The sequence below is a fragment of the Lagenorhynchus albirostris genome, chromosome 2 (genome assembly GCF_949774975.1).
Source record: "Lagenorhynchus albirostris chromosome 2, mLagAlb1.1, whole genome shotgun sequence".
Lineage (NCBI taxonomy): Eukaryota > Metazoa > Chordata > Mammalia > Artiodactyla > Delphinidae > Lagenorhynchus > Lagenorhynchus albirostris.
This window is the reverse complement of record NC_083096.1, coordinates 178,933,078-178,951,364: the sequence shown is the minus strand read 5'-3', so window position 1 is coordinate 178,951,364 and position 18,287 is coordinate 178,933,078. Positions and strand designations below refer to the sequence as shown.

Here is an 18,287-nt window from a genome sequence, read left to right as displayed (position 1 = left end):
CTCCTTACCCTCAACGGCTTCTCAAACACATCTAGAGGTTTTCCCAAGGAGATTCGAGAAGGTCAGTTTCCCGAGTCCCCCAGGGTATCTTTCGTGAGCTTTGATGTGTGATTCACACGGTCCCCTGATGTTCCAGGCACCCTTTTTATCCCCTTACTCTAATTTTCTCAGAATAAAAATTCACAATTGACCTTTTCCAGAAACAGAGGAATAGCTTTTCTTCTCTAAAATGTATGAAAAAGTCTAAGACATCATGTCCTCCCACAAGGATCACATGCTAGAATTGGAAACCTAAGGCTCACAGGAAACCGTGGTGGAACGCAGGATATAACCAGGTGCCCCACCGTGAGGCCCGGCCGGTAGCCCCCTACCTGTGCTGTCCCGTGGCTCCTTACCTCTACTGGCCAAGTCGGTGATGTCTGGTGGCTCTTCTTTTACAGGGGAGGATATGGCTCTGGAGAGATTAGGACACTCATCCAAAGGCAGATCTAACTCCAGGGCTGGCGCTCCTACCTTTCTTGGGGAGATTCCCTGCAACCACGCACGCTTTTGGGTTGACAGGTTGCATCGCAGACATGAGCATCACTTTTGAAATCTATGCCTCCCCTCCCCCACCCCCAGATCACAAACTCTGGAAGCCTCAGTTCCGACAGCCTTTTTTGGTCTAAGCTTGGGGAATTAGCAAAAGAAAGGAGGAACCTCCAGATTCTAATTAACTTTGCTTTTTAACTACAGATGAGCCACTTTTTGAGTTACCTGGGGGTGAGAGTCTCAAAGATTAATGAAAATATGTAAAGATGACAGGCAAGCAGGAGCCAGACACTCCTGTAATTAGGTTTCCTCATCCTTGTGCCTTGAGAGTAAAAAGATCAAGGGAACAGAAGGACAGGGGAATTATGTGAATAACTGTGGTAACTGTCTTCCGCCTTTGAGGAGGATTATTTTTCAGAGTCTTCCTGTTTTTCCCAATAGAACTTAAAACAAACATTTAACTGTTTGTTTTTTTGGTTGTTGTTAGTTTCATCTTTTTTTTTTTCAACTGTAGCCTTTTTAGTCTTGTCCCTACTCAGCTTAATCTTATCTGACCACACCTAAAAATGCTATAGAAAAAGAAAAGTGATTTTCCTTCTACCCTTCTAAGTTCTTGGCGGAGGCCTCCCCACACCTGCCCTGTAGTAAAAAGATAGATTAACAGGAGAATAACAAATTTAAACACATACATGTGTATGGAAGCCCCCCAAAGATGTGAGCCTCAAAGAAGTCACCAGAGCAGAAAGCTTTTGTCTCTTTTAGACAAACAATTAATTTGTGAAGAATTGACAAGACAAGGGGTTTGGGCTAGGGGTAGTAAGATGGTGAAGAAGTTAATGAGGTTTGGGACTTCCCTGGTAGCGCAGTGGTTAAGAATCCGCCTGCCAATGCAGGGGATATGGGTTCAAACCCTGGTGCGGGAAGATCCCACATGCCACGGAGCAACTGAGCCTGTGAGCCACAACTACTGAAGCCCACATGCCTAGAACCCATGCTCCACAACAAGAGAAGCCACCACAATGAGAAGCCCGTGCACTGCAAGGAAGAGTAGCCCCTGCTCTCCGCAACTAGAGAAAGCCCTGAGAGCAGCAACGAAGACCCAACGCAGCCAAAAATTAATTAATTAATTATTTTTTTTTTAAAGTTAACCAGGTTTGTTTGCACAGCCTCCTTGGCCCTAAACTCCCTGTCTCTGGTGGTTAGGGATGCCTTCTACCTCCTGGAACAGGGAAGATCCCTTTCACATGGGAGATTTACTTCCTGCTTTTAGGGGATAAAGAAGGTTCAGAGTGTCCTTTGTGCACTGGCTGTTTATCAACTCCTTTTAATTCAAAATAATCAATATGCCAAAGTGGCGTATTTAGGGTTTTCACATTCTGACCCCCTGCAATGCTGAGTGCCAGGTTTGAAGTCGAAGAGCCAAGCAGAATTCCAGGAAGGTTGGAGGCTGGGATATCGGTGGGCAGCAGAGGGAAGCTGACATTTCATCACAGCGAGCTCACGTGGAGATGTCAGGATGGGGAGAAGGAGTGCCTCATGGAGCAGATCAACTCCCCTCTTACAGGTCTGTTCAATGTACCAAGGGTTCTCACGGGTGCGAGCAGAGGCTCTTCGGATTTCTTGCCTCAAGCTCGGGAGCTTATAAAAGAGGATCCGCTCCTTCTGGCAGTGCTAGTAGAGGACTGGGAATCTAACTGCCCTGTTCTTTCTAACAATGGTGAAACTAATTTATTTATCCACTAAACTAATTTCTTTATACCCTCACTATTATTTCAAAAAGGACTTAAGATCCCTTAGCTTGGAAGGAGGAGATCAGGAGACTTGGATTTTTCTTCCCTCTCTGCCAGGTTGCTGCATCTCTTTGTGTCTGTTTCCCATCTGTGAGAGCAAACACTTCTGAGTGGTTAGTATACACACCGGGCACTGTTATAGAGACTTTCCATGTGTCTGTATTAATTCACTTAATTCTCTCCCAAACAACTGATTACATTATGTATCTTTTGGGAATTTGTCAGTGCAGTTCCAGTACATCCGTGAATACACACAGGATGACTTCTGTGGCTTTTGCCATTTCAAAGAATCTTGGGTTTTTCTCTTGGCTCCAGAGGAAAACAATACCCCAATTTGAACAGTGCTAATAGGGACCTTGTCTTTGAGCTTGACTTTCAACCAGACCCAGGCTGGAGAGAAAGGAAGTCTGCAGGATGGGGGGCCTGGGGCCGCCTATGGAGATGGGAACAGCCAAAGCCTGTCTGCCCCTTGGAAAATCTCTTTGGTGGCTTGGCCCTGTGGGGTCGTTATCGCTTCCTGGTTGGGGGTTGTTAGGGATACAACCCCTCCCCAGTCAGGATGGCAGTCAGAGAACCCCTCCTAGCCTCTGTCTGCCCATCCAAGGTCCAGCTGTGACCCTGAGGCTTATTTTTCATCCCGGGAAATCCCCTTCCTGTGGGTCAAGGGCGGTCCTGCCTCCCCCCACCCCCACGAGGTACCCCTCCCTACCCGGGCTGAGTCCGGGTTCGAGCCGCCAGCGTCCCCGGGAGTGAAGGTGGAGGTGGAGGAAGCCAGCCGGCGGAGCGCTGGGTTGGGTGCGGGGCGGTTCCCACCCAGTGGCCAGGCTCCGCCTTCTCCAGAGATGGTCGGCAAAGTGCACGGCCCGCTGCGCTGTGCGGGTAGGGAGTGAGGTTGAGTGTGAATGCGCACGAGTGCGTGTGTGTCTGTGGTCTCGGCGTCTGTGTCACTGTGTGTTTACATAGAGTAATTGTGTGTGTATCTTCGGTCTCTGTGTCTGAGTACTTGTGCGGGAGTGTGTGACTTCGTGCGTCATTGTGTCAATTTACCCGAGTGCGTGTGTGTGTGTGAACGTGCATGCTAGTGTGTGTTTTTGTGAGTGTGTCTGTGTGTGACATCCGGGGATGGGATACGGAGGGGGATCCTCCCATCCTGAACCCCCCTCTCTTCTCCTCGAGGTGGCCGGGGCGCCCGGAACCCCGGCCCTGACAGGGGTGCTGGGGTTGGCGACGCAGAGCTCACCGAGGGTCCCGCGACCTCCCACGGCCGGGCCGCCTGGTCTGCGCATCCCAGGCTTTTTCAACATTCCCGGGAGCTCCTGGCTGAGTTTTTCTCCTGCCCTCTTCGCAGGCTCTAGGCGACGCTGGGGCGGAGGGAGGCTCTTTGGGCCGGATGGGCGGGCCCTGCCTTGGGCGCCTCACCTGGAACACTGGCTGGAGGCGGAGACGTGCGGAGCAGTTGGGACCACCGAGGGCTGTGCCTCAGGCCACTTTGTTCTGCCCCACGTCTGCCCCGCTCGGGTGGGGTCCTTCTGGGGTCACTCTGAACCTCGCACTCCCCTCCTCCTCTTGCGCTCCACTGTGACACAGGTTGAAGTCCGGCTGTGGACCCGAAAGAACATTCGAGGGGACCTGGGACGTTGCAGGGCAAGAAGCGTGTGGGCCCGGTACCAGTCCAAAGTGCTTCCAAAGCTAGCTCTGCTGCTAAGAGGCTGTGGGATTGGGTGCGGACGTGTGTGTGTCTGTGTGTGTGTGAGTTCCTTGCCCTCTGAGCTTCGGCTTCATTTACAACCCAAGGGAGAACAATACCCACTTTACAGTGTGATGCCTGGATGAAAACTGGAGCAAAGTGCAGGGGGATGACCGCGCTATTGCACGCACGCTATGCCAGCACGCATAGTTCATTGTAATGAATAGGTGTATCGTGAAAGTCCCGGGTTAACCCATTTATTTTCTAAATCCGACATGTGAGGTAAACTCCGATGGAGAGGGAGGCCCAGCGGCTGGGGAACAGCCCGCACACTGGATTTGAGCACAGAGCCAGGGCCGGCCAGTTACTCGGGTGACCCCGGCTCCGGACAAGTGACACTGGTCCCTTGCCCCGCCCTTTCTGGTGATTCCCTGGGAACCCGGGAGACGAAAGCAGGCGGACGACCGGCCCTGGCTCACTTGGCAGGTGGCATTTTCTATCCTCTGGTTACAAGGCCGAAGGGGGGCCAAGGCCAGCGTGCGCAAGCCGTCCGGGGTCCAGCGGCGGCTGAGGTTCCCGACTCCATGCGCAACCCCACCCGCCAGCAGGGAGCAGCGGGGGTCCGGGAGGATTTGCAGCGGTGTCCACGAGGTGCGCAGCGGACGCCTGCTCTCCAGAGCTTCGCCTGGCTGGGGCTGTGAGAATTTGCCGACGGTGCCCGCGCCGCCGCTGGCCCCGCCCCAGCCCCGGGGACGCCCCGCCCCCTGGCCCTGCCCGCGTCGGCCTGTTGTCCGGACCCCGCCCAGGACCGCGCCCCTCCGCGGATGCCCCGCTCACCCGCTCCGCACCGCGGGCCTGCCCTCAGGCCCCCGGGGCTCCGCGCCGCCGCCCAGAGGCTCGCGCCCTCCCGTCGCTCCGGGACCCGCCCGCCGCGTCCCCTGGGCAACCGTCTCCAGGGAGACCGGGCCCCGCCCCCGGCATCGACACCCGGTACGGAGCCCACCTGTGCGGGCGTCTGCGGGGTCCCAGTGCCCCCCACAGCGCACGCCCCGCCACGCCCCGCCGCGCCCCGCCCAGCGCCGGGCTTTGTCCGCCTGGGGAGATCCGGGGACCGGGGGCGCGTGGGGTCTGGAGGAGGAGGCGCGTTCCCGGGGCGGACCGAACCCCGTTGGGGAGGCCGAGGCAGCGGGCCGCTCTCGCGTTGTGATTCTCTGGTGTGGGCTGATTCATACCCTCCTTTTCTGATCTCATTGCATCCCTTTTATGCCTCCGTGGGGCCGGGAATCCGGGGTGTCCCGCTACCGCCCTAGATGGGAATGAGCAGGGCCCTCAGCCGGGCTCCGGACGAGGACGCGCGCCTGTTCGGGGAAAGCTGTTTACTTGTCAGGGACCGAGCAGTTGCCGCGCGCGCCCTCCCCTCCCCCTGCCCCCGATTCGGGACCGAGCATCCTGCGCTCTGGCCATTCCTAGCGTTGCCTCCCAAAGCTTTGCCCTTGAACCCAGAGGGCTAGAGGGCGGTAGACCCAGCTCCTGAGGTCCCGACCAGCGTGAGGGCCAGAGCAAAAGACGTCCTCCCTCGCCCCCTCTTGTGAATTCTGTCCCGGCTCCGTATTTCCTGACCTGAATTCCTAAGGACTAATTTTTCTCTTATCTTTCATTCTCTCGGCTCCATCACTTTTTTTGCTTCGTCTTTCCTCGTTTCGAAAGTGCTTTCTCTACGATCGTGTCTCATTTCCCTGTGACTGAGCTGTTGTTTTTTGTCCTCTTGTTAATTAACTCCCTTGGTCAGAATGGAAGTTATTTCTTTCTTAGCTCTTGTCGCTGACCTCCCGTTTCTCTGGTGACAGTGCTTTGGGAAGTGCCTTGCCATCCTCTCACCTGGATGCTAAATGGAGAGACCATCCAAGCCCATGTTCCTGGGCTCCTGCAGCAGGGTCCATGGGGTATCCTTCCAGGGATTAGGCTGGCAGCCGGGTGAATTCCAGCTTGGACCTTGGGAAATGTCTTCTTGGAATGACACCTTTTCCAACGGCTTCCTAGGACTGGGCTTTTTGTCTCATGGAGAAACCAATGGTTTAGGTTTCCTGCTCTTGAGGAGCCCAGTGGGTTCCAGGCAGGAGAATCCTGCTGTGCAGGTAGCTGGGGGGAAGTTGGGGGGGTGGCAGGTCCTGCTGCTGGAACCCAGCCGCCTGGGCTCCCAGAGCTCAGGTGTCTTTCTGTCTCTGGGGTCAGATTATTTCCAGGAGCCGCCCACAGTAGGGAAAGAAACACCACAGCTGCAGTGAGTGGGCCGACCCCTCCCCACACACCCTTCCTTTTCATCTCCAGCAAGCAGGGATGAATCTTCCTTTATGATACAATTTGGGTCTGGAATGGGGACCCTCAAGTTCACAGACCTGCTTTTTGCAGCCATTGAATGGAACTTGAACCCAGGCTTGACTCAGATCACTTACTTTGCTTTCAAACACCAAACAAAACAACAAACAACTCTAAAAATGATCTGAGTCATCTGTATGTATATGAATTCCTGCTTCAGGCACTGGAAATGTTCCTGTGGTTTGCTTCAGTACCACCAAAGGGAGCTGGGGGTGGCATTGACACAGATGGTGAAAAAGGCCCATTAAGTACAATGTGACTGGTTTGCAAAAAGGAAACCTTGGTGAGACAGTTGCTTTTGAGCTAAAGTCCTCTAAGAGAATGCACAGAAGTTTTCTGAGACTTTCTCTTTTTAAAGATTTCTTTCTTTCTCTTTCTTTTTCTTTTCTTTTCTTTTTTTTCAGACAGATAAGGAGCTCAGAGTCAGGCAAGGGCGGAATGACGCTCATTGATCCCAAAGCATCTTTAATCTGCCAGGCAGAGGGACCTTTGCTGCTGGTCTTTCTTGGACCATTCCAGAGAGGTAGGTTGGGCAAAGGAAACAAGTGTTGGGGGGCGGGCGGGAAGAGGAGATGTTATTTTGTAGATAGGTTAAGAATTTGAATGGAATCCACCCTCCCTGACTATCTAGCCAAAGGAGAACTTCTCTTTAGGACTAGAATGCTAAAAGGAAGAGAGTGACCCAAATTTGTGCTCAGAGCCTATGAAGGGGGATGTGAACTAGACCCCAGCCAGCTTCCCAAGAGAGGGATGCTGCTACCTGGGAAGGAAGGGATGGCTGTGCTCCGAGGAGCCCTGGAGCCCATTATTAAACTGCAGCATTTGGTCTTTGACTTGCTGCGTTCATGATAGGGCTGGGCTGACCTATTTGGTGCGAGAAAAATTAAAACCTTCTTCCGAAGGAAGTGGATTGGATTTTCATAACTTGATATTGCTTCTCAAGGAGTCCTTAGGTGGGGACATTCTGTTTCTCTAGAGAGTTGGCAGTCACTGGATCAGTAAGAGGATGCTCCTTGGAACTTCTGGGACATTAGCTTGCAAGCTGAATGTAGTCCCTTCATTGTGCAAATGAAGAAATTGAGGTCAGAGACTGACACTGACTGAGCCTTCGCTGAACACCTGCCTTTGGTATCTGGGGGCAGCTGGGTGTGATTAGCAAGTGTGCAGATTTGTCCCGTTTGCAAGCTGTGTGGGTACATATGTATTCTGTGGGTGCCCAGCACCATCTTCCTTATACAGTTGCTCGAGCAGCTACTGTCATTTCTGATGGTTCAGGTAGGGCACGAGGTTACATGATGTCATCCTTGGAGGCTTTCCCCCACCCCACCTCCTTTTTTCTAGGTCTTCATTGGTACTTTCCAAACTTCTTTGTGAGTGTGGACCTCTTTAAAAAGATCAAAGTATTAAGCAGAATTTTAACCTCTAAAGCAGATTAAAAGAGTGCCACTGTGGTACAAGTAGAGACTGGCCCAGAACTCCTCCCACTGAGCAGCTGTCCTACTCCTGCCACCCTCTGAAGGCCTTGGGGTGCTTCTGTGGAACCCCAGGACTCCCTGGCACGTAGGCGAAAACCATGGATTGTGTAGACCTGTGTAGAGGAATTAGAGTTTCTTTTTCTGCTACACACCTGTTCACACTATCTTGATTTGTGTTTCAGAAGATGCCTTTAAATCATGATTTTTAACCCTCCTACTTTTTGATTTGTAAAGGATACCTATTTACTGTCGGAAGTTTACAAAATACAAAAAAATTACAAGCATCACTCTTCTATAATCCTACCCCCCTCCCGAAAGAACCATTGTTTCCTTGTTGGAGTATCCTCCCTGGAGAGTGTTCTCTGCGTGTATCTTTGGAAACTTGATTTTTATTTCTTGGTAAATATTATCATGAACTTCCACAAAAACATAACTGAATGCATGTGTTTATCTCTGCTCTGTTTCAAAAGCCCACTAAAATGAGAGTAGAGGAATAAAAAGGTATAAATCCTTAAGAAAACAGAAAATGATGATAGAGGGGGAGGGATATGAGCAAAACTTTTGAAAGATGGGAAGCAAGTGGGTGAAAGAAAAGCAAAGCTTAGAATGTTGAATGTCCTGGCTGTGAGGGAAGCAAGCTGGCTTGTACACACGACCCACCAAAGGCTAAAGAATGGGGGCCACAGAGTGTTCCCAACAATGGGGGCAGGGAGCAGGGCTGGAAGCAGGAATATTGGTTTAAAGTGTGTGTTAGAGCCACAGACCCCTCTCTCAGGCCACGTAGCCAGGCAGCTCCCTCCTCCACCAGCAGAAGATGGCTAGTTTCCTGCAGGCAGTATTGAACCAGAGCAGCAGAAGGCAGGGGAGTCTCTATATTGAGAACAGGAAGATTCAGTGAAAGTTTGCATGCTGAATAGACAGACCCTCTCCAAGCTGGTTCCTGGAACATGGCAGCCTAGCTTCTACCCATCCTCCAGGCAGGGGCCTTGAACTTCTCTCTAAGGAACCCAACCTCATGAAAAAACGCTACTTCTCAGCGACACCTACCAAGCAACCGGCCCTGCACAAGCACCTTTCAGTGCCTCTCTCTTAAATTTGAATGGGCAGCCTGGATCGTCACACGCCGAATGAGTCCTCTAACATGAAAGACAGAGACCCAGAAGTCATAAACATGGTTGTTTTCAAAAAAGCCATATTTATAAAACAATAATAAGCTCTTGGATATCAAAACTAGGCTAGTAGAAGTAGAAACTTCAATAGAATAGAGTTAGAAGATTGAACAATGAATTTCTAGAAAGTAAGACAGAAAGACTTGAGGGATGGAAAATAAGAAAGAGAAGATAAGAAAATTAGAGCAGTTTGGGAGGCCCAGTATCCATCTCATAGGAGCTCAAGGGAGAGAAATGGAGAAGGAAAAGTTATTAAACTCCAGGAAAAAAAAAAATCTAGAACTCAAGAGTTTGCATTAAGAATCTCTGTGTAGCACTCAGCCCAATGAATAAGAAGATACAGTACATCAGGGACTTACCTGCTGGTCCAGTGGTAAAGAATCTGCCTTCCAATGCAGGGGACGCGGGTTCAATCCCTGGTCAGGGAACTAAGATCCCTCGTGCTGCGGGGCAACTAAGCACACGCACCACAACTACTGAGCCCGTGCGCTTCAACTAGAGTGCCTGCGTGCCGCAACTACAGAGCCCACGCGCTCTGGAGCCCACGTGCCACAACTAGAGAGAGAAAACCCACACGCTGCAACTAGAGAGAAGCCCATGCACCACAACGAAGAGCCCGCGCACTGCAACAAAAAGATTCTGCGTGCCTCAATGAAGACCCAATGCAGCCAAAAATAAAAATAAATAAATATATATTTTTAAAAAGATACACTACATCAAAGTAAAAGATGTTCTATGGGACATCAACATGAACTTCCAAAAGTCCAGAGATAGAAGTTACTAAAAGCCAGCGCAGGGAAAAGGGGCCACATACAGAAGATCAGAGCACGGAATGGCGTTGGACTTTACAAAATCAACACCAGGAGCTACAAGACAGTGGAGCAACTCTTTCAAATTTCTGAGGGAAATTAATTCCCAACCCAGACTTCTGTAATCATCATTCAAGCAAAATAATAGGATGAAGACCTTTTTCAGACATGTAATTTTTCAAAAACTTCACACACACACACACACACACACACACACACACACACACACTCTTTGTATCCCTTTTCAAGGAAGCTACTAGAGGATGTGCTTTACTAAAATGAGAGAGTAAACCAAGAAAGAGGAACAAGTGGTACAATATGCAGTTGTCTCTTGTTTCTCACTTGGCTCAGCCACCAGATGACTTTCTGTATTTCAGCTGTTGTCTTACTTTGAGCCTTGGGAGTGGGGAGGGAAAAAAACACCTACCCCACCATGGAAACTGAAAAGTACTCTCTTGCAAGCCTCCCCTGCAGCCAGCACCTGTGATGTGGGCTCCACTGATGAAATGTACCTATGTTATATTTTGACAGAGAAAAGAGGGATGAAACGTGTGTTGTTTCCATGGTTATGGTGGTGATAGCGGGGATGGGCTTCAAGGTTGAGTTCTTGGCACAGAAGTGGCAGGGGTACAAGGTAGCACCCAGTACTCAGTGGCAATACCAGCAATTTTGCCATCAGACATGATCCTGTATCATGGAGTCCACATGGTGTAGTACAGTTATATTTCCTTTCTTATTCAACTTTTTGTTTTTCCTGGAGTTGATAGTTGCCTCATGTTTTTAATTGCTTTGTTTGTTGCCTCATATTTTTATTTGCTTTGTTTTCAATGTCCTAATCACTAATTCTTCCTCAAACTCTCCAACAGAACTATTAAACCCCTCGCAATGCAGCAAATATGTCAGACAACCTGTCAGCTCCTTCCCTGCTTAATCAGTGAGAGTCAGCTTCTTTGCTTGCAACCAAGAACCCTGACTGGTAGAGAGAAGGTGAAGGGAATTCCCATAATGATAGTGAAGAGAAGTTCCAATATCACAGTTGTGCAGCTGGTCTAGAGAGCAGCCAGCCCAATTTGGAGCAAGATGGCTGAGGGCCCCAGGAGGAATCTCTAAGAAAAAAATGGAGCTGATGGATTATCTGACATATTTGCTGTATTATAAGGATTTTGTAGTGCTGTTAGAGAGTTTGAGGAAGAATTACATATTCACACATAGAAAACAAAGAAAATTAAAAACGAGGCAACGGTAGGAGTAACAAAAAGTTGAACAAGAAAGGAAACCATAGTATAGGATGTGGCTTAGCTTTGAACAATATTTACATGGTTATAATAATGGAAGAACTAAAGTTTGATTAATAGAAAGTGATCCCGTAACTGTATCCAGGAAATGGGGGAGAGGATCCATGCATGTGTGTATGTGAAGGAAAGCACAAACTCATCTTCTCAGGTAAAAAGTTAAAAGTTGAAGATCAAGAAATATCAGTATAAACCTGTTCTTTAGAAATGCAGAGATAAATGCAAAAGGTACAACTGAAATTGGGGGTGATTTGTTTGGATATAGAGGTCAAGGGACTGCTCATTTTTTGCTGCAAGCATTTTAGTTTTCATTAATTTTTAAAATTATGTGCTTGCAAAACTTTCACAGATATTAAAATTTAAAAGTCATTAGTATGATGGCCACATCCACCCATCATATAGCTGTTTTCATTTTCTCTATGCTTTCTGAAATGTCTTGTCCACAAACACATGTTGCCATGGTAAATATATGTGCATTATTGGTTTCATTTAATGTGGGGAGTATTTGCAGTGCCGTGTCATTCTAATGACTACATTCACTCTTGTTGTTCGTGTTATCATTTACTTAGACATTTCTTTATTATTTTTGATTTATGAGTTTCACAGATAATACTACAATCAATATCTTTGTGCATATAGCTTTTTCTTTTTCACTTTTGAAATGCTTCCTTAAGACAGTTTCCAGATTCCCCAAATTACCAGATATGAGACCATGGACCTTTCTCTTGATTTTGCTGTGTAGTGTTGAGGGACCCTGCATGGTTGCAGGCCCAAGGCCCCCCTGGGTGCACCATGAACTGAGCATCATAGGAGATCATAGGGATAGAACTTTTTGTAGGGTAGTTGGCTCATTTTTTTTTTCTGATGGCAGTAGCAGGAGTCAGTCTCTCTCTCTCTCTTTTTTTCCCATATAGAACAGAATTTCCAAAGACCTACACATCTCCTTCTCTGACGTCTGTCTTGGTTTTCCCCCACTGAGGATTTTTTTCCTTTCTAATATATTCAAATTAGAAGTTACTGTCCTATTGAATAATATGGACTCAAAGGAGACACATTTAAAATGGGAGAGAGTGAAAAAAAAAAAAGGAAGAAGAAGAAGGAAAAAAAAAAAGAAGTGAGGGAGGCAGAAGTGGGTAGAATAGGAAACCAGGGAATAAGGTAGTTCATGTCCTCAGCCTACCTTCCAAGCAGACACTGGGACGCCTTCTTCTGCACGGTGTCACGTGACTTTTGTTATTTTGTCCAATCCCATCCTTCACCCCTCTGACCTCTTTTTCTCCAGGTGGCAGGAGCTGGGGTGTCAGACAGCCCTCCAAACAAGCCCGTCCTTTCTCTTCCTGGGGTGGTCTTCAGGATGTCCTACTTGCCTGGACCAAAACAAAAACAAACAAAAAAAAGAAAGCATTTGTATCTTGGAAGAATAGCACATCTATCCTAAAACTGTACCTGTTGAGGGCCCTGGGCCATGCATTTCCCTCTGGCCTATGGCTTCATTCTCTTCAAGAAGGTGAAGGCTGCAGGCTTCAAGGCTGGGCTGCTGGGATGCCTGTTCCTCAGCTCCTTAAGAGCAGAGGATTGGGGTGTTTCGTGGCCTGTAGGGCCCAACGCCTTCCCTCATTCATCTGCTCTGCCAGCTCTGACCTGGGGCCCTGGCCTCATTACTTTCCCCGCTCCATTCTTGCCTCCCTTCCTTCCATTTTCCTCACAGCAGCCAAAGCAGTCTTCTTTGTAAAGCATAAAATCAGGCCATCTCCGTCCCCTGCTTAAAACCCCCCAGTGACTTCCCACTGCAGTGGTGACAAAGCCTGGCTCCTCCCGGAGGCTCCAAGGCCCTGCAGGATCAGCCACATTGTCTCTCCCCAGTCTCCCCTTCTGCTGTGACTCCCATTACCTGGTCTTCTGCCTCAGGGCCTTTGCACTTCCCGTTCCAGCTGCCTGGAACCCTACTTCATAGATCTTTCCTGGATCCTTCTCGTCATTTGGGCCTCATCTGCAATATCTCACCTGAGGACCCTTACCTGACCTGCCATCCAAAGAAGATGCTCCCTGCAAACCTGTTTTATCACATTCTAATCCTATACTCTCTGAAATCATCTTGTTTATTCAGTTGTTTCTTTCTTTTTTTGTCTTTTCCCGTTAGACTAAAAACTCTGTGAGAGCAGGGATGGTGCCTGTCTCATTCCCTGATGGACACATAGAAGGCGATCAAATCAATATTTGCTGAATGAATGAATGAGCGAGTGAATGAATGAATAGGACTTGGGACCTTCAGCCTTCTGGGTCAAGGAGGGGCCCCTCATTCTTTTTCCTGAGGGTCTCCAGGAGGATGTGGTGGTTGAAGGATCTCCTGGCCGCCAGAGCAGGGTGGTGGTTTCTGGAAAGCTCCTTCGGGGTAAACATCCAGGAGATTCAGCAGGTGGTGGCCCTCCAGGTAAAGCATCTTCTGCTCTGCTTCTGAAGCGCTCACTTGCTCTCACTTTCCATCTAAGTTGGGCAACAGGAAAAGTGTTCATTTCATTCTCCGTGGGAGACTGACCGGAAACAGCACTTGATTAGAAGGACTTTTTGAGGCCGAGAAGTCCTGGAAATAAACCCGGGTCAAGAGGCCCAATGTGAACTCTGCTCTGTTCAGCGTGATGTGGAAGGCCGGCCCCTGTGGCCCCCTGCCCCTTGTCACATGGCTGCTGGTCTCACATCCTCCCAGCCTGGGTGGATGGTAGATACTTAGACTGTGTGCGTAACTACCTTCTACAACTTTCTGTGACTGAGGCTCCTTCCCTTGGGCTAACTAGGTTGTAACTTTGGGCTCTGAAATCCAGGCATTGGACAGATGTTTTGTCCTCAGGTTAAGGACACGAACATCTCTCTCTATACAGGTTCATAGGAGCCGTCCAGGGGGACCTCTAGACTCTTGCTTTAGGATAACATCGGAAGGTACAGGGCATGTTTTGCCCAGGGCGTCCCCTCAGGGAGGAGGATGTTTATCGCTCAGACAAGCAAGACACAACTTCCCTTCTTTTCCCACTGCCTGTCCCCTGCTGAGAGTGACTCGTGTTCCCTTGGGAAGCTGTTCCCCAGGGCATGTGATTGTTCCCTAGGCACCAAAAAGCCTGTCTTTACATTGACAAAGGCTGGGCAGCATCTCCCGGTCAGTGTGTCAGCCACATTTGTGACGGCTACTGGAAAGAGGCAGAAGTCTAACAGACTCGGGAGACGCCAGCTCAGAGCCCCAAAATGGTGGCGTTTCAACAGGAAAGAAAGGGATCCTTCGGCAGTCCTGAGCTTGGGACAAGCCATCAGCCAGCTGGTCTGCCAGCCCAGGGGGACTCTGTGGGCTGCAAGGTCACTCCTAGTCCTGAAGAAGCATTTGTGGGATTCTACATCCCTTGCTTGCCCTTTTCCCTTAGAAATAACTTAGGGCCCCCTGAGGCGTTCCCTGCTGCCAGTGGGGAAGGATGGTGGTGGCAGATGTCCTTGTATCGAAATCTTTAGAGAAACTCCTCTGCCGGCCGCTCAGGACTCAGGAGGTCAGACCCCTCAGACCTTCACAGCTGAGAAACTGTTCTTCAACCTCAGGCCAGAGAAGGTGCATCTACCTGGGAATGTCTAGGAACAGCTCGCAGAGGGCTGGTGACAGAGACCCCCGGCGCCCCACCCCGGCCAGGATGACTCTGCTGCCGCGCAGCTGTTCTGTGGATCGTGTGGGCCAGAAGTGGGAAGGTGAAAGGAAGCGAGCTCCTTCTTGCCCAGTTTTCTTTACTATTTTATTAACGATTCGGATGTGGACGGACAGAGGAAGCCTCTCTCAAGATTCTGCATGACAGAGTGAGAAGGATTGTTCCTGGTTCTTCTTTGGTCCATCCCACTTTAGTGCCTTGAGGGTGGTCGTGACCCTTACTTACCTTCCTGGCCCCATGGCTCCACATGTGTGTGCGGTCTACTGATCCCAAATGATATCTCTGTGACCCCTAAGACCTCTCCCCTGAGCTGCAAACTGGGACGTTGCCCCTTGGCTGTCTCCATTGGGATGTTCAGTAAGCAGCTCAGATCCAGTATGTCTGAAATGGAGCTCTTGCTGTTTCAGTTCCCTGCAAATCTGTTTCTCCCTTACACTTTGCCATCTCTGTAAATATCCACCAGCCATGCAGTCTCCCAAGCCCAAACCTGCCTGTTATCCTTGCTCCTTCTCTCACTGTCCCCCACCTGACGCCCCCGCACCGCGCACCCCGCCACCAGCTCATAGATGTACCTTGATTCCCTCCCTCTCCAGTTCCATCTCCTCCTCCTGGGTCAAGGCACAGTCATCTGTGGCACGAGCTGCCCTACATTCTCGCCTGCATGCTTGCAGCCCTCCAGCATCATTTCAGATGCAAATAGGATCTGGTGGCTCCCTTTCCTAAAACCCTCTAGGGCTGTGCACTCACTGCATCGCTCCTAGAGTGAAAGCCAGGTGCTTCCCCTGTAAAGGCTCTGCAGGACTGGTCCCTGCTGACCTCCTCAGCCCATCTCATCCCCCACCCTCCCCTACGCTCCAGCGGCAAGGGCCCGCCTTCTGTCGGCTCAGGACGCGATGGCTCACCCTGGCCCTCTGCCCCAGTGTCCTCCCCTCAGAGGGGCCTTTCTCGGCCTCCCTATATGCAGTAGCCCCTCTTGCTGTCCTCCATCACGTCGTCACTAGACACTCTGTCCTTCACCGCATTGATACAACGCGGGAACATCCTTCTTGTCTACTGTGTCTCCCCTGCTGGTGTGTAAGCGCCTTCTGGGGAGGGACCCTTTGTCTCATTCACCACTGTGTTCCCAGCACCTCGCACGATTCCTGACACTTAATAAATACTAGTCGAATAAACTAAAATATCTCAGGTTAAGTGATATATACAAAATGTCAAATCCAATAATACATGAGTGCTGATTATTTCCATGAGATGAAATTACCGAGAATAATTGTGAGTTCCTGCGTCTAGATTCAGGAAGTTAGTGTTCCTGTACAGACTGGGAGATCCTGGCTTACTGTGAGAAGTGTCTGGAGGGTTGGCAGCCAGCAAACTTGGTGATGTGGCCACCAAAGAACTTTCGGTGGGAAGGGGAGGCGGGGGAGGGGAGCCTGATACACTTTTAGGCCAAACAAATGGGAGTTTGGTGACTAGAACGTTCTCCTACCATTGGCCTGCCGGGCCCCATCTGGAGCATCTTGCTTTCTTGGAGAGCCAAACTTCGGCAAAAGGTCTAAATCTGCTCTGTAGGGAGAACAGAGGTGCTGGGGCCACCATCCCGCAGAAGAGCCGTCAGATAACGACTCCGTGTGCCTCTAGGTGGCAGCACAAAGGACAGGGCTGGCTCTTAGAGGTGGGCCAGTGTCCAAGGGAAGAAATTTCTAACACTAGAAGCTTCCAAAAATGGAATGTGCTGCTCTATTAATGGAAATAAATGCTTTCAGCTGCAAGTGATAGAAAATCCAACTCAAACTGCTCTAAGTTAACAACAAAAAGGCGGGGCTGGGGCGGGTTTTTTGGCTGATAGAACTGAAAATTCTAGAGGTAGAGTGTAGCTTCAGGCATGGCTGGATCCAGGGAATCAAAGGCTGTCCTCGGGACCCTGCTTCACTTTCCATACTGAGCTCTGCTTTCCTCCACGTTGGTCCTTTCTCGGGTTCCACCCCTCAGAGCAGCGGGTGGTCACCAGCAGCTCCTGGTAGATATTCTGTCTTTTCTGTTCTCCCAGGAGAAAGTCCCCAAAGAAGTCCAGATGTCAAAACCCGTGGGATTGACTTCACAGTCACATGTCCATCCTAGAATCACTGTAGCCAGAGAGGTATGACAGTTGGCTGGGGCTACGTCCCGTTCCTGCTTCCAACCCAGTCCCTGTGGCCAGGGGAAATGCAGGGCTCTGAAAGGCTGGGCCTGGGTCTCAGGCCACTCCGGGAGCCAGGAGAGAAGTCAACCCATCTGAGCCACTTGGACTGAGTTTGTGGAAGGTCCCCAGCTCCCAGATCAAGAAACCGAAAGTTACCAGCACCCCTGTGCCACTCTCCCCCAGGGTAAACTGCCTTCCACCCGAGGTAACCCCTATCTCTTCTTCTGCCAACATAGACTAGTTCTGCCAGCGCTTGTTCTCCATATAAATGGGAGCTTGAGCACATACTCTTCTGTGCCTGACGTCTCTCTCTCAGCCTTATATGTGTGAGATTCATTTATATTGTTGAATTGATAGATCATCCACTCTCACTGCTAACATAACATTCCATCGGGAGAGGAAACCACAGTTTATTTTTCCATTCGACTGCTGATGAGCACTTGGGAAGTTTCTGTTTGGGGGCTACTAGGAACAGCGGTACCAGACTCTTGTATGCTTCCTCTGGCGCACCTGTGCTGGCGTTTCCGGAATTAATTGCTGGGTCGTAGGGCATATGTGTTCACCTTTAGTAGATACTGCTCAACAGTTTTCCAAAGTGGTTGTACCAATCCGCATTCTTGGAGCAGTTCTAAAGCCTCGGGATTAGCTGACATCTGTGTCCCATACACACTGAGAGCGACAGGTCTGGGCTTCATGGAGAGCTGGGGCTTGTTAGCAGCTGCATCCTGGGTCCTGGGCCCACAGAGAGGGAAAGAATTCCCATCCTTCTCCTGTCCCCTCTCTGGTATTTGATTCTGTCCTGCCCACACTATCCTGAGCCTTCCTCTTTTAGGAATGAGTTTTTAATATCAACGTGTTTCCCTGCATCCCAGATGGATGAGTGTAGTCGAAGGCTTCGTTTCCACAGCGCTGAGGTACCCCATCCACCCCTTTGGCTAGAGTCCTGGGGAGTTCCTGCTGCATGCGCTCATCTTAGCCTCAGGACTGAGTGGCCAAAGATGCCTTCCTGAGCTTGGCCAAAGCACTGTAAATGGATTTTCCAGAATTCCTGACTGTCCTCCACATTCTGAGTCAAAAAAAAAAAGCCTTTGGCCTGGCCGTTCTCAGAAAGAGGAACCCAAAGTAGGATGTGGTTTTACAACCAGAGGAAGTGGATCCCAACAGTGGTAACATGGTAGCACAGGGTGACATGCTGCCCTGCTGCTCAGAGCAGCTTCTGCATGTAACTGAGGGTGAGGCCTGGAGCCAGCTGGCAGAGCCACCAGAAGAACAGCTCTCTCAAACTAAACACTTCCTTTCAACTAT

General features: G+C 49.9%; 1 protein-coding gene across 2 annotated transcripts in view; it reads left to right on the top strand.

Moving 5' to 3' along the window:
* The first annotated feature begins 4,866 nt into the window (after positions 1-4,866).
* PIK3CD (phosphatidylinositol-4,5-bisphosphate 3-kinase catalytic subunit delta) overlaps positions 4,867-18,287 on the top strand; it is a 29,876-nt gene continuing 16,455 nt past the window's right edge. For both annotated transcript variants that reach the window (XM_060141513.1, XM_060141512.1), the window contains exons 1-2: positions 4,867-4,998; positions 6,789-6,907. The gene's annotated coding sequence lies outside the window, so the exon portion shown is untranslated. The remainder of the gene's footprint in view (positions 4,999-6,788; positions 6,908-18,287) is intronic.